The sequence below is a fragment of the Stomoxys calcitrans genome, chromosome 5 (assembly GCF_963082655.1).
Source record: "Stomoxys calcitrans chromosome 5, idStoCalc2.1, whole genome shotgun sequence".
NCBI lineage: Eukaryota > Metazoa > Arthropoda > Insecta > Diptera > Muscidae > Stomoxys > Stomoxys calcitrans.
In genome coordinates, this window is record NC_081556.1 from 77,000,872 (window position 1) to 77,017,556 (window position 16,685).

At 38.4% G+C, this 16,685-nt stretch overlaps 1 protein-coding gene across 2 annotated transcripts in view; it reads right to left on the reverse strand.

Moving 5' to 3' along the window:
- LOC106081063 (trifunctional nucleotide phosphoesterase protein YfkN) overlaps positions 1-16,685 on the reverse strand; it is a 93,888-nt gene that overhangs the window by 65,862 nt on the left and 11,341 nt on the right. The window lies entirely within an intron of this gene.

Genomic DNA, 16,685 nt, shown 5'->3' on the forward strand with positions numbered 1-16,685 from the left:
CAAGTCAAATATGTACCATTTCGTACTTTTTAGTACCTATACGTACGAACATAATTAAATCCAGCCTTTTCCCGTGTATTTGACCAACATTCGTGCAAAATTTCATGATTCTAGCTTCAGCCGTTTGGGCTGGGCGATGATCAGTCAGTCAGTCAGCAATCAGTCAATCGGTCAACTCTTATATATATAGATTGACTTTCAATGGTCGAATAATCGATTAGTCGAAACTACGATCATTGCTTGTACGTATGTTAACAATTTTAACACAAACAAAATACTGTCAGGAAAACTAAACGTTGCTTATGTAAAGAAATTTCCTCTGTTAGGGTATTGTTGACCTGGTTTAAAATTCTTGTAATTTTGTTGTATTGTATCGGCTATAGGTCCATTAAAACACAAATATTTAAGGTTTTTTTCTTTTATTTTTCTCCAATATTTCGGTAGACTCCGTCTACCATTTTCAAGGCTAGTTGTATTTAAATAAAAAAACAGAAAAACACAAATTTTAGTAAAAACGAATCACACAATAAAAACAGAAAAACAATAATTTTTAAGAAACTTTAATTCCTATTACATTTAATGAGTTGTTACACGAACTATTGTCTGTTGGCAACTAAATGTTCTCTTCTGCTGTGCTTGTTGACTGTGTGGCGGTATACCTTCGCGCAGCTTTCTATATCTTTCTTGAAATTCATTCTCTCGTCAGGCGGTAAGTCGATGATATGCAACATCTCGAGAGTGAATCTTCGTCTGTAATTGTTCTCTTGAGCTAAGATGTCCACATCGTTGAGGTTTGGCTTATGACCAGTCAATGCACAGTGGGCTGCTAGTGCAGTTTTCTGCTCGATTGGTCTATTATTGGCTTTTTGGTCAGATTTATGTGCAGATAACCTAGTTTTCAATTTCGTCATGGTAGTGCCAATATATGCCATCGGGCATATATTGGACTTGTCGCCGTTACATCTAATTTTATATACCACGTTTGATTTCTCCTCATTTTTAATTTTACATTTTGTCTTGCTGAATAATTCATTCACAGTTTTGCCTGTTTTTAATGCGAGATGGTATTTGTCCTTGTCGTATAGATTTGATTTGCCAAATCTTTCGGAGAATCCTTGTATGTATGTTAGCGATTTATAAATTTTTCCTTTTGTAGGCTGCTCTCCGTCTATGATTTTTCCAAGGCGTTCCTTGGCCTTGCCTAATAGTGAATTAATTGTCCAATTAGGGAAGTCGTTGGCTCTAAGAATTGCCTTTATTTTCCTCTCATTGTCAGGATGAAAGTCTGGATCACTAATGCTAAATACTCTTCTTATAAAATTCGTTGCTGTGTTTGTTATTACTCTCTTGTGGTGTTTAGAGTAAAAATTGATTAATCTTCCGGAAGCCGTCGATTTTTGATACCAATCTATTTTTAGCTGGTTGCCATGTCTATAAACTACCGAGTCCAAATAAGGTAGTTTGCCATCATATTCTTCTTCCTTCGTAAATTGGATGTAGTTGTTGAAGGAGTTCAGAGTCTTCAGCGTCTCTGCCACGTCTGATTTCTTCAAAATCGCGAAAATGTCGTCTACATATTTTGTCAATATCTTAGGTTTTCTTATTTTGTCAAATGTGTTATTGAGAAGTTCCTCCATTACGATGTCAGCAATAATGGGTGAAGCGGGTGATCCCATTGGCATTCCTCTAAGCTGTTCATACAACTTGTCATCGTATTTAAAATATCTGCTGTCCTTAATGCAGAATGTTAGAATTTCCTTGAAAATTTCCCTTGGAATATTGGTATATTTTTCAATCTCGTCCCATTTATTCTCAATTGTCTGGAGTGCTAAATTTATTGGAATACTTGGGAACAAGGACACCACGTCAAAAGATACTAAAACTTCGTCATTTTCTATGGTCATGTTCTTTATCTTAGCTTTAAAGTCCACTGCGTCTTTCACATTATATTTGGAATCCTTGGTGATATTTTTCAAAATATTCACTATGTACCTACATAGATGATAGGACGGCGCGTTTATTGATGAACATATTGGTCTCAACGGTGTACCTTCTTTATGGATCTTTGGGAGTCCATATATTCGAGGGGCCAATGCGGTCTTGCTGGTCAATTTATTCTTCTCCTGGATGCTGATAAGATTCAAGTTGTGAAGTTTATCCACCAATTTGTTGTTCCTTGTCTGTAGCCTAGATGTTGGGTCAATCTTTAAGCGCCTATACATACACATATCGTGTATTATTGCCTTCCTTTAAAATCTTATGAAATTTAATGTTTACCTTATTTCGTTTAAGTTCAAACAGTAGTATAAGAACATTCCAACATCTGAGATAGACGTTGTCGTACCAATATCGCTAAATCGATTTGAAATGTAACAAAAATTAAAAGCATCGGGGTCATACGGTCCTTTCGAAAAATCGACTTTTTATTACGACTTAAGATAGGTCGTACACACTGCTACAAAGTCTTCTTTATTTCTCCACTTTTCTGAATTGAAACAAAGAACGAATGATGTAAATCTGTTTGTAGACATGTGGCAACACTGTTCTCGCAGTTCATGTTTCCCCTGTTGTGTTGATTTAACGTATTTTTTGATGTTTTCTTCTCTTCATGCAGCCGACTGGCTTTTGCCTGCTGTCTAGCACAGCTGTATACTCGAATTATTGCCATTTGAGGCATTATCTCTTAGCCGTAATTGAGTTAAATACCAAAACGCAATAACGGGCTGTTGAATTCACACAGTTGCCGCAAAACAATTTCGATGATAAAAAAAGTTATGGTGGTGGATCGATGAATGAAAAGATGGATGTCAATGAGGGATATAGGAAAAGCGACTCGCACAAAAACAAGCTCAGACTTCGGCAAAGACCATTGATTGCATTATCTCATTGTGGGGAGATTGCGAGTGCGAAATGACAAAGAATAAAAGAGATGCGATTATGATGAACAAGTGGATATAAACTAACCTCATTGTAACCACATACATAGTAATCAGCATCTAATTTAATAAAGAGCATTATTTTGTGTAGTGCTATTTTAGTCCAATATTTGTTGTGTTGGCGGTATATGAACATCGAAACGATTTCCATAAACGCATTACGACAAATGCTACTCTATTTGTGAGGTAATATCAAAAAGGTGTATTGGCAGCCACCACGTAATGGACCATATCGATTTAGAAGCATTTTGCCAAAAGATTTCGACATGTTCGTACGTTTGATCATACATGTGTAATAAATGAAACAATTCATGGGAAGGATAAGTTAAAATGCGCTGTATCAGGGTATATTTTGATATAGCGCCTCTATCGATTTAAGTTATTGCAAATTTGCCCATGAACAATGCATTGACTAAAAGGGGCAAACTTCTCATATAGCAGTGGGTGATGTCCGATACAAGTTTAAGCTTAATGAAAAGGGGCCTCCTTTTTATAGCCGATTAGCCATCCGGGCCCGCTCCGCTGCGCCTTCTTTAATTCTCTAATATCTTTCTAGGGTACTTCCCCAAACACATGGCACTTCAATTGTATATCAAATTCGTTTTTTTTTCTCTCAAGCACCTTTCGTTTGAGTTCTATATTGTCGTAATTGGTCTATATACCCCTTGGACGGGTTTTGGACGACCCCCGAGGCACCCAATCCCAACAATAGAAACCATGTTTTGTTTTGACTGTGAGAGTGCAAAAACAAATTCGAATGCTATTCGCATTACCAATCTCCGAGATCTGGTGGTTTTGAAAATTAGGGTAATGAGAAGTGCATTTTAGGAGAGGGATGGCACTCAGACATTTCGACTCAAATAGGGATATCAAATTCGTGCTACACTCCTAAATCCATTTAATGTGAGCCCCTTATTGCCATGGTCAGTAAATATGAAATGTTAGGAGGGTGTTTTGGGGCTGTGGTGGCCATCTCAATATATCAAATTCGTTCTTTACTCCCAAATACCGTTAATTTGAGTCCCATATTGCCACAATCGGAAATGAAATTCAGTTTAGGAGGCGCTTTAGGGCGTATCCCCAAACACTTGGCTCCAAAATTGGATATCTAATTCGTTTTCTACCCTCAAATACCTTTCATTTGAGTCCCTTATTGCCATAATGGGTCAATCAACATATTTGACTTATTTTTGGAAAGAAAAGCGCCATCTAGACTTGAACACAAATTTTAATGTCATATTTGTAATCTACTCTAAAATACCTTTTATTTGAGTCCCATACAGACATGGTCGGCTAATATGAACATTGAGGGGTACTTAGGGGTGGGGCGACCTCCCATTACTTGGAGCTAATTTTTTATGCCATATTTGTAAACTACTGTCAAATACTTTTTAATTGATGGGCCTCAAATTCACATGAACGTCGAATATATCTGTTTAGAGGAGATTTTGGGGTTGGGGAGGCCCGCTGGGTACTTGGACCCAAATTTTAATACAATATTCATTTGATACCCATATTGTGCCTATCGGTTCACTTTTGGTTTTGGATGCCGTTGTTGGGGTATGGGGGAGGACTGCCCCCATCCGATACCTAAAAATTATATAGCCTATGTTTCCTTCCAGACAAACTTACACAATCTGTGAAAATTTTAGGAAAATCGGTTCAGCCGTTTTTGCATCTACGGAACAAACGGCCCATTTAAGGTGTTTTTGGGGGGTAGGGTTAACCCCTATACTTCAATCTGATTTTATATGCCAGATTCGTAATCTACTCCCAAATACCTTTTATTTGAGACCCATATTGACATGAACGCCCAATATGTCTATTTGGGGGAATTATAGGGTTGGGGCGGCCCAATGGGTACTTTAATCCAAATTTTAATACCATATTCCTATTCTATTTTCCAATACCATTCATTTGATACCCATATTGTCCTTATCGGTCAACTTTAGATTTTGGGTGGTGTTTTTGGGTTAACGGTGGAGGGTCCGCCCCCTTTCGAAATCAATAAATTATAAAGCCTATTCCTACTTCCTGGCCTTATTCGTAATCTACTCCCGAATACCTTTCATTTGAGTCTCATATTATCATGATCGTCAAATAAACCTATTTTAAGGGGTTTTGGGGCTGGGGCGGCCCCCAGGTACTTGGACCCAACTTTTATTATGAAATTCGTACTCTACTCTTGAATACCTTTCATTTGAATCCCATATTGTTCCGATCGGTCTACTTTTATTCTTGGGTAGTACTTTTGGGGTAAAGGGGAGGGTCCCCCCCCCTCCCGATATCAAAAAATTATATAGCCTATGTTTCCTTCCAGATCAACCTACACAATCTGTGAAAATTTCAAGGTAATCGGTTCTGCCGTTTTTGAGTCTATACGGAACAAACAAACACAAATGAATTCTATATGTAAGATATTCGGCTTATAGTTCTTATGGCTTTTATATATAAAGGCCGATTTTCAGATTGAACTTGCAAACGTGCAAAATACAAACTTTATGTATTTTTATAACCTCCACCATAGGATGGGGGTATACTTATTTCGTCATTCTGTTTGTAACACCTCAAAATATGCGTCTAAGACCCCATAAGGTATATATATTCTTGATCGTCATGTCATTTTAAGTCGATCTAGCCATGTCCGTCCGTCTGTCCGCCCGTCCGTCCGTCTGTCTGTCGAAAGCACGCTAACTTTCGAAGGACTAAAGCTAGCCGCTTTAAATTTTGCACAAATACTTTTTATAAGTGTAGGTCAGTTGGTATTGTAAATGGGCCAAATTGGTCCATGTTTTGATATTGCTGCCATATAAACCGATCTTGGATCTTGACTTCATGAGCCTATAGAGGGCGCAATTCCTATCGGATTTTATTGAAATTCTGCACGTAGTGTTTTGGTAGCACTTCCAACAACTACGCTAAGTATGGTTTAAATCGGTCCATGTTTTGATATAGCTGCTTGAAATAGCTACTTCTTGAGCCTATAGAGGGCGCAATTCTTATCCGATTTTATTGAAATTTTGCACGTAGTGTTTTGGTAGCACTTCCAACAACTACGCTAAGTATGGTATAAATCGGTCCATCTTTTGATATAGCTGCCATATAAACCGATCTTGGGTCTTGACTTCTTGAGCCTCTAGAGGCCGCAATTCTCGTCCGATTTTATTGAAATTTCGCATGTAGTGTTTTGGTATCACTTTCAACAACTTTGTTAAGTATGATTCAAATCGGTTCATAATCTGATATAGCTGTCATATAAACCGATCTTGGATCTTGACTTCGTGAGCCAATAGAGCACGCAATTCTCATCCGATTTAGCATGAGGTTTTTTGTTATGACTTCCAATAACTGTGCTAAGTATGGCGTGAATCGGTATAGAACCTGATATAGCTACCATATAAACCGATCGGGGATCCGCCTCTAGAGGGCGGAATTCTCCCCCGATTTGGCAGAAAATTTGTAGAACGGTCTCATGACTTGTCTAGTATGGTCGGAATCGATCAATAGCTTGATACAGCTCCCATATAAACTTATCTCTCGATTTTGCTTCTTGAGCCCCTACAAGGCCCAATTCTTATCCGAATGAACTGAAATATTACACAGTGACTTCTACAATGTTCAGCATTCATTTATGGTCCGAATCGGAATAAAACTGGATATAGCTCCAATAGCATAACAGTTCTTATTCAATATTCTATGTTTGTCTAAAAAGAGATACCGCGCATAGAACTCGACAAATGCTATCAATGGTGGTGGGTATATTAGATTCGGCCCGGCCGAACTTAGCACGCTCTTACTTGTTTCATCCGATTTCGTTAACGTTTGTGCAATGAGTAGCGACAGCTGCATTTGATTTTAATATGACTTATTGAACTCGTGGATTATCTTATATTCACCCGAAACTAAGATACATATGGAAGAGTATATTTTTTAAAACGCTTTGAAAACCATTTTAAATGCAACCTAATTGTGAATATGCATAAATTTATATGAAATTATGAGTTTATAATTATAATCCATGGTTGCGGGTATCCAAAGTTCGGCCTGCTGGAATTTAAAGCGTTTTTACTTCTTAAACCGTTTGTTTTTTCCTCCCCTTTCAAACATTCACTTTATTTACTGGAAATTTTATATGAAAATATATATTCATGTGCCGACAATATAATAATGTACAACCACATAAAAAAAATATTTATATGTATACGAGTATAACATATCTGCTAAACGAAAATTCATGACCCTAAAGTCCCCCCTTCTGTTATGTTGACTTCATTGTCAGAATTTTTCCACAAATGAAGTGATTCCCAGAGGGATGAAAAGAAAAAGCAAAACATTTCAATAAACTTTAACCTTTTGCAAATTTGAGATTTTATGTGGTTTCCTTAGGCCATATATAGTGATTGAAAATTAAAAGTGAGTGGAGAAGGTGGATGTTAGGAAATCGAGTGAAACTGTTGTTGTTAAGTTTAGTTTTACAATCCCATAACACAATGTCAACAAATCATTTACGGCAAAAACATTGAACCACGGGCAAAAGGGGAAAAACAAGAACAAACAAATGCAAGGATTTACCCTTAAAAACACTGAGACTTTGTTGTGTCAGTGTCATGACATTGTTTTTCCCCAAAGGGGGTCGTTGTTTCTATGACTTTTAACGGCAAATTGTTAGACGTTGTACTTGTCTCTTAGCGATCCACATATTGTGTAACAGTGACATTATTTTGGGTCGTCAAGGGGGAGAAAAAATGTAAACATATCAATAAATTAGTTTTCTGCTCCAAGTGTTAAAACTCAAGTCAATTCAATGATTTAATAAGGCTCTGTTCCTCCAACACTACTGCTTGAATCTGAACAGGCTTGAACCTCGTTTTCCTGCTCTTAAAATCGTTACCGCGGGAGCGCGGCCACCGGGCTTGTCCACAGGTTACGGATGGTGGAAAGCTCCGTTTTTATGCGGAGTAACTGCAAATGCGGCCACGGACAGTCTCCTCCTTCGAGAGGAGAGTCTCAGTGAGGAGTCAGGTGGCACTGGCTCTTAATTAAGTACTGAGTGCCAATGATACTCGAGATGACAAGGCGAGTTATTGGCGCCTTCAAATAACCAATGACATCAGCGTCTGGTCCCATGTTAGGGGCGGCTGGGGGCGAGCGTCGAATCTTGGAGCAAGCGGCTCGCCACAACGAGGGATACATGTGCAATCCCACAAAACCCATGCGGTTGAGGCGCTGAGCCAGTAACCCGCCCCCGGAAAACTATGAAAACTACAATGAGAAAGAAATGAACAGAAAAAACGGACCTCCCACAACGTTGACGACCCACGCAAACGAAAAAAGGACCATGATTTGCGGATCTGCTACTGGAATGTCCGCGCTCTTTATAGAGAAGGTGCAGTATACACGATGGCGGATGTATTAGAAAAGTACAAGGAAGATATTACAGCCTTACAGGAAGTGCGACGGACTGGTAATGGCGTCACTACAACACCAAACGGTGACGAACTATACTATAGCTGCCATAACACGAGGCATGATTTTGGCTGTAGATTTGTGGTTAGTCGGAGACTGAAACACCTTTTCTCCAGCTTTACTCCGGTGGATGAAAGGCTAGCCACAATCCGCATAAAAGCCAAATTCTTCAACATCAGCCTTATTTGTGACCATGCCCCGACGGAAGACAAAGACGAGCAGACCAAAGATATTTTCTACGAGCGCCTAGAGAGAGAATATGACCGCTGCCCCGACCATGATATTAAAATCGTTCTGGGAGATTTTAATGCGTAAATAGGTAAGGAAGACATTTTTGGTCCAACAGCCGGAAAGTTTAGCCTCCACGAGATAACGTCCAGTAATGGGTTGAAGCTGATAGATTACGCCGCGGCAAAAAACATGGTAGTAAGTAGCACCAGATTTCAACATAAAAATATTCACAAAGCCACAATTCTTCAACATCTGCCTTATTTGTGCCCATGCCCCGACGGAAGACAAAGGCGAGCAGACCAAGGATATTTTGTACGAGCGCCTAGAGAGAGAATATGACCGCTGCCCCGCCCATGATATTAAAATCGTTCTGGGAGATTTTAATGCGTAAATAGGTAAGGAAGACATTTTTGGTCCAACAGTCGGAAAGTTTAGACTCCACGAGATAACGTCCAGTAATGGGTTGAGGCTGATAGATAGAGGCCGCTGCAAAAAACATGGTAGCACCAGATTTCAACATAAAAATATTTACAAAGCCACATGGCTATCACCCGATCAAAACACGAGAAACCAAATTGATCACGTTGTGATAGATGGAAGACATTCATCCAGCGTGTTAGATGTACGATCGATCCGTGGAGCGAATCGGACCATTACCTTGTTGCAGCAAAGGTTCGCACCCATTTGAATATGACGAGTAAAGTACGATTTGACACTGCACTGAAGCTAGACATTGAAAAGCTGCAAACACAACAAATGGCAGCGGCATACTCCACTCGACTGACCCAACTGCTTGATGAAAGCACTCCTTGTTCCGATGATATAATGGCGCAGTGGCAAACTATTGCCCGCTCCATGGAAAATGCCGCGAAATCCGTACTTGGGTACCGGAAATCTCTTCCAAGAATCTTCCGACCAAGAGTGTCGAGACACTACCATCCAAGAATGCGGCATATAGAGCAACCCTGCAATCAGTTGCAACGCGCCAGATAACGGAGAGGTATCGGGAGAAAAGGAGATAGGAGAAATGTCTATTTCGCAGAAAGAAAAAGGAAACGGAAAGACGTGAGTGTGAGGGAATTGAGTGTACAGGAGTCAGAATGAAGTCAGGAAATTCTACCAAAGAATTAAACATCAAACTGATGACTTCGGTGCAGGCACATCCTCCTGCAGAGACAAAGAAGGAAATCTGGCAACTGACACAGGTTGCATGCTGAGGATATGGAAAGACCATTTTATCCAACTGCTACTGTCCGACGTTGGCGGCGAAGAGAATACCAAAGAACCAATCAATGATGATGGTATAGAATGTTTACCTCCTAGTCAGAATGAGGTCCAAGTAGCAGTGACCCGACTAAAGAACAACAAGGCAGCAGGAGCCGACGGGTTACCCATTAAACCGGAGGCAACACGCTGATAAGGCGTATGCATCAGCTTATCTGCGCAATCTGGCTAGAAGAACGCATACCCGATGGTTGGAACCTCAGCATACTATGTCCCCTACACAAAAAAGGAGATAAGACGGAATGTGCCAACTACAGAGGAATAAGCCTCCTCCCCATCGCATGCAAGATACTCTCGACCGTACTGTGTGAAAGATTAAAACCGAAAGTCAATAAAATAATTGGGCGCTATCAATGCGGCTTTAGACCTGGTAAATCCACCATGGACCAGATATTCACACTGCGCCAAAACCTAGAAAAGACCCGAGAAGGACAAATCAACACCTACCATCTCTTTGTTGAAGCTGACCGACTTGCAGCCTGCACAGTGGTCACTAATACAATGTACTACGTAAGGATCGTTTAAGGAGGGGAGGCATGGCCTTCATGATACACTATCCATGCAGTATAGACCCATCTCGCCTGGCGCTAGTGACCCCTTCATGGAATGCTTGGGGATAGCAGTCAAGCCCGATACTGCCAGAATAGAGCTTTACAGCGTGTACATACCACCGGTTGGTAGTTGTAACGCAGTTAATGGCCAAGTTTATAGGGACGACTTTAGTAGCCTACTGTCTACCCATAATAGTCTGGTTCTAAGAGACTTTAATGCTTATCACGTTTCATAGCATTCTCCCCTAGGTAATGACCAACGGGACATAGATTTGTTCATAAATCTGGGCGTCGGTACACGTAAAAAATTCGTTTCACATAAAAGAAATGTTCGCCAAGTAAACTTCTTTTGCAAAACGTTGGATTTTGTTTACGATAAAAGTACCGTTTTTTGTGATAAATTCTTGCAAGAATTTGTGACAAATATAAAGTTTTGTCTTACACTGAAAACATATTTCATTCTTGGTATAAAAAAATTTATTTAAGGTGTCAACTAGGATTTCTTTACTTATAAATGAATTTAACGTCATGCTTATGTAGATGTATGTTCTTTTTAATTTGAAAATAGATTGTGCATATTGAAGAGTATGGCAAGTTCAATTAAAAGTTGTAACATAATTCTAGCTCAAATTTTTTACCAATTATAAGCAGATCTAAGTTTGTAGTTCAAACCCTTCGATAGTATATTTGAATTTATTTCAATGTTATGATACACGATTATATTAAAAACCTTCCATGTTGCTCTAATGATTTTTATAATTGGAGAGACACAAGATAATAATTATTGATCCAGTAAACAAATAATCGTTTGCGACTATCGAAACAATTTGCCGTTAAAGAGTTTTTGGTTTTACAAAAAAAGAAAGGTACTTTAACCGTAGGCGAAGTTGCTAAATGGTTTACAATAAACAAATTAGGTTACATTTAATAATACTACGTTTATGGCTAACGTTTGATACGTTGAAGCGAAACATATATATAAACATATAAACAATAAAATAAAAACATCGTACTAAATGTATTTTGTTTATCGTTAACATGTCTCAAACGTTTTATTTTTCGATTTTGCTTGTATATATCACAGCCCTATCTCAATATGATCCAAATCCGATTATCCAGTTAAAAGTTATACAGTTTAAAAACGTTTAAAAAATTTAAAAAATGGAATTTTTAAATTAATTAACTATCTTCTTTTCTTTTTGTTTTGTAACGAGGATATGTTGAAAATGTGTTTTAAGTAAAATTTGAACAAGACATGGCAACTTAAACGGTTTTTTTTTTCATTTTTCAAGTTTTTTGCCTGTTGGTTTCTCTTTCGAGACGAGCTCAGTGATCGAAAACTGCAAATGGAAAATGAAAGCCAAAGATAGCAACACACACCAACCACTATGGGACGCGTTTCAACTTTGGTTAGAAGACTTTTCAACCATATTAGGTGTGATGGCTTCAAGGGCCGTGCGTTGGTAAGTTGTATTTGAATCGTATTAATTGCGAAAACGCATCTAATATACAATTACATATTAACCACACTCGACAACCCTGTCTATTAGCTGTACTTTTTCCCAATTCATGTAAATTGGTAACGGGTTTTCTTATCAAAAAATTTTGATTTTGATTTTATATTTCTGCCATATACACTCAAAAAAATTTTATCCACAGAAGATCTGCTGGAATTGGCACAGCAGTAGTTTTTCCTTGCGTTGTTTTCAGCTGACAGAAAGCTGAATGTTGTCAACAAATTCCAAAAAAATACAGTCGAACCGTGTTTATCTAGGCCTCTATTAATCGGTTACATCTGTTAACCGGCATGCTGTACTTTTTGTTTAGACCTCTTTTAACCGTGGTTTACCTATATTATCCGTGCATCAATAATGCTCCCTTTATTAACCGTGCTTGTCCTATTATCAGCGCACCACTCACCTGATTGTTTGATATAAAATTATAGAAATACCCAGAATCCTGTGCTATTGTATCTGAAGCCCACACAATACATACATATAGCTAACCAAAGCGAAGATAAGAAGACTAAAGGATGACGAAAGAAACTTAAATTTTATATTTTTTTAAAGATTTCAATTGGATTTCTTTTAAACAAAAAGATTGCGCCTAATACTACCCAAAATGTTAATTATATAAAATCCCATAATTTTCTGGGAAGTACTTCAATTCTCTTTCCACTTTTATATGCAATCAAAAGCCAAACCGCAAATCTTCTCCCAACACTAATGAAAGTGAAAAAGCTTATTGAATAAGCAAGCTTCACGCACATTTTCTTCAAGATTGCTAAAAAAAATCTTATTTCGGTGAAAGGATACCCTTCCGCTTTCCTTTTTTATGTAACTTACACTGGGAAGGAACATCAAAGGAAGCATAAGCCGCCCAACAAGTGGTTGGTTGTGCAAGCCTCCCCACCCCCCATCTCTTCGCGAGACCATACATAATTGATTAATTAATTAGTTGGGAAAATTTATTTTCTTACATTTTCCATAAAATGAAATTCATACATCACTGTCCCCATCCCAGTCAGCTCCTACACAGCACGTCTGTCTGATAATTTAGTTTATCCATTTCTTGGAAAACAATTTTCACATGAAGGCATTTGAAAAATGTCAGTATGTACCCATTCTAGCTCTTGACATTCGTGTGCCAAGCGAAAATGGGGTTATAAGCAAGGACAATTTTTTTTGACACACTCGAAAAAATGAATCTGCTGATAACAACTTTCAACGTTTTAATGGAACCATTAAATTTTTTTAAACTTCAACTTCTTTTGAAGCATTTGCTAAATACTAATATAAATTTTTGAGAACTTTAGTCGTACATTGTTTGTTTAAAAGCATAAATATGAATATAGCTGTTATTTTGTCTGCTGTTTTTTAAAATCGTTGAAAAATTGGCAAATTTTAGAAATTTGGAAAAATTGCACTATATGACCACAAATTAGAAAATAAAACGAAACAAAAATTTTTGTTAATTATTTATTACAGAAAATGTTTGCTGTTTTAGCAAAAAATTACTGCTGTCCCATTTTCAACAGACTTTCTGTTGTTATAGCAAACATTTTTGCTATTTTCGTGCTAAGTTCGGCCGGGCCGAATCTTATATAACCTCCACCATGGATCGCATCTGTCGAGTTCTTTGCGCAGTATCTCTTTTTAGGCAAACAAAGAATAATGAATATGGACGAAGGAGAAGGAGGAGGAGCTATATCAGGTTATAGTCCGATTCGGGGCTCAAGAACATCGGGAGATCAGTTTATAAGGGAGCTGTATCAAGCTATAGATCGATTCAGACCATATTGCACAGGTATGTTGAAGGCCATGTGAGAAGCCGTTGTACAAAATTTGCGTCAAATCTGATGAGAATTGCGACTTCTAAAAGCTCAAGAAGTCAAGATCCCAGATCAGTTTATATGGCAGCTATATCAGGTTATGTATCTATTTGCGCCATACTCATCACAGTTTTTGGAAGTTATATCAAAACACCTCATGCAAAATTTGAGCCAAATCGGATGACACAAGATCCAAGATCGGTTTATATGGCACCTATACCAGGTTATGGACCGATTTGGACCATACAGACAGATGTTGGAAGTGATACCAAAACACCACGTGCAAAATTACAGCCAAATAGGATAAGAATTGTACCTTCTAAAAGCTCAAGAAGCCAAGACCCAAGATCGGTTTATATGGCAGCTATATCAGGTTATGAACCGATTAGAACCATGCTTAGCACAGTTGTTGGAAGTGATATCAAAACACTACGTGCAAAATTTCAGTCAAATCGGATGAGAATTGCGCCCCCTAGAGGCTCAAGAAGTCAAGACCCAAGATCGGTTTATGTGGCAGCTATATCAAAACATGAACCGATTTGGCCTATTTACAATCCCAACTGCACCATAAGAAGTATTTGTGCAAAATTTCAAGCTTTACTTTACTCTGCTTTCGACAGACAGACGGACGGACATGACTAGTTCGACTTAAAATGTCACGACGATCAAGAATGGGGTCCTTCGAAAGTTAGCGTGCTTTCGACAGACAGACGGACATGACTAGTTCGACTTAAAATGTCACGACGATCAAGAATGGGGCCTTAGACGCATATTTCGAGATGTTACAAATAGAATGACAAAATTAGTATACCCCCATCCTATGGTGAAGGGTATAAAAAGGCAAAAGCCGACATTTTGATACTCTACAACCATAAGCGTATAAATGCCTCTGAGGGATTCTAAGCCCCAAGAATTTTAAAAGCCTTGTTGTTTTCAATAAAATTTGATTCTTTTATGGTGGTTTCATTGGTTCCCCAGAAAAAGGGATAATTACTACACTAGTGACTATAATGCTGGTGAAAAGCAATAATGTCCGGCCAACCCACACGACCATCGTCGCACATCAAGGAAAACCGTTTGATCTTTTAGCTTCTATTCTGCACTCGAGTTACGTTTAAGTACGGCTGTGCAATTTTCGAAATGACAATCTTTAAATCTCAAAAACCTGGCAACTTAAATTGATATCTAAACAGACAAAAATTGAGAAAAATTTTCAATTAAAATTTTAATTAAAAATAAAATCGCTTTAAATTAAAACAAGTAAACGCGTGCTAAATTCGGCCGGGCTGAATCTTGGGAACCCATCTTGGGATGAGTTGGGATTCTGCTAAAAATTTATACAAAATAAATTAAGTTATAGGGCATAATTTTATTCTTCATACCAAACTTCTGTCAAACCAGCAAAAATTAAAGCTTCTAGGAACCGAACAAGGACGATCGGGAGACCGGTTTGTATGGGAGCTATATCTGGTTAAAACCGATTTGGGCCGTACTTGGCACAGTTGTTGAAAATCATAAAAGAACACCAAGTGCAAAGTTTCAACCAAATCGGACAAAAATTGCGGCTTCCAGGGGCTCAAGAAGTCAAATCGGGAGATCGGTTTATATGGGAGCTATATCAGGTTATAGACCGATTTGGACGGTACTTGGTACAGTTATTTAAAGTTATAACAAAACACTACATGCTCAATTTCAGCCAAATCGGACAAAAATTGCGGCTTCCAGGGGCTCAAGAAGTCAAATCGGGAGATCGGTTTTTATGGGAGCTACATCAGGTTATAGACCGATTTGGACGGTACTTGGTACAGTTGTTTAAAGCTATAACAAAACACTACATGCTCAATTTCAGCCAAATCGGACAAAAATTGCGACTTGTAAGGACTCAAGAAGCCAAATCGGGAGATCGGTTTATATGGGAGCTACATCAGGTTATAGACCGATTTGGACGGTACTTCGTGCAGTGGTTTAAAGTTATAACAAAACACTACATGCTCAATTTCAGCCAAACCGGACAAAAATTGCGACTTGTAAGGGCTCAAAAAGCCAAATTGGGAGATCGGTTTATATGGGAGCTATATCAGGTTAAAGACCGATTTAGACCGTACTTGGCACAGTTGTTGAAAGTCATAACGAAACACTATATGGAAAATTTCAGCCAAATCGGACAAAAATTGCGGCTTCCAAGGGCTCATGAAGTCAAATCGAGAGATCGGTTTATATGGGAGATATATGTAAATCTGAACCGATATGGCCCATTTGTAATCCCCAATGACCTACATCGATATTAAGTATCTATGCAAAATTTCAAGCGGCTAGCTTTACGCGTTCGACCTCTATCGTGATTTCGACAGACGGATGGACGGACGGACATGGCTAGATCGATTCAGATTGGCGAGACGATCAAGAATATATATACTTTATGGGGTCCTAGACGATTTTTTCGAGGTGTTACAAACGGAATGACTAGATTTGTATATCCCCATCCTGTGGTGGTGGGTATAAAAACTAATTTATTCAATAATTTTTTAATTGAATATGATTTTCTTAATTAAAGTTGTGACTGAAATTTTTTCCATTAATTGAATCAAAAAACTGATTCAATCATTTTTAAAAGAATCTGTTCAAATGTTCAAAAAATATGGAGGTTAAGTAAATTCAGTTAGATGCTGTTGTGTCACCCATAAAACAAAAGGGAAGGAGATTTCAAAGACCTATACTTCCCCCATTTCGACATATCTAAAGCAATATCACGGCAAATTTTACCGATGGAATTCTTCATCGGCCAAGGACTGCCGCCTCAATGCGCAACACACTGTTGCGACAACACCAACAATTGAATAGGGCACTCCTACCCGACACCCAAAATTTTTTGGAGAACCCCCGCGG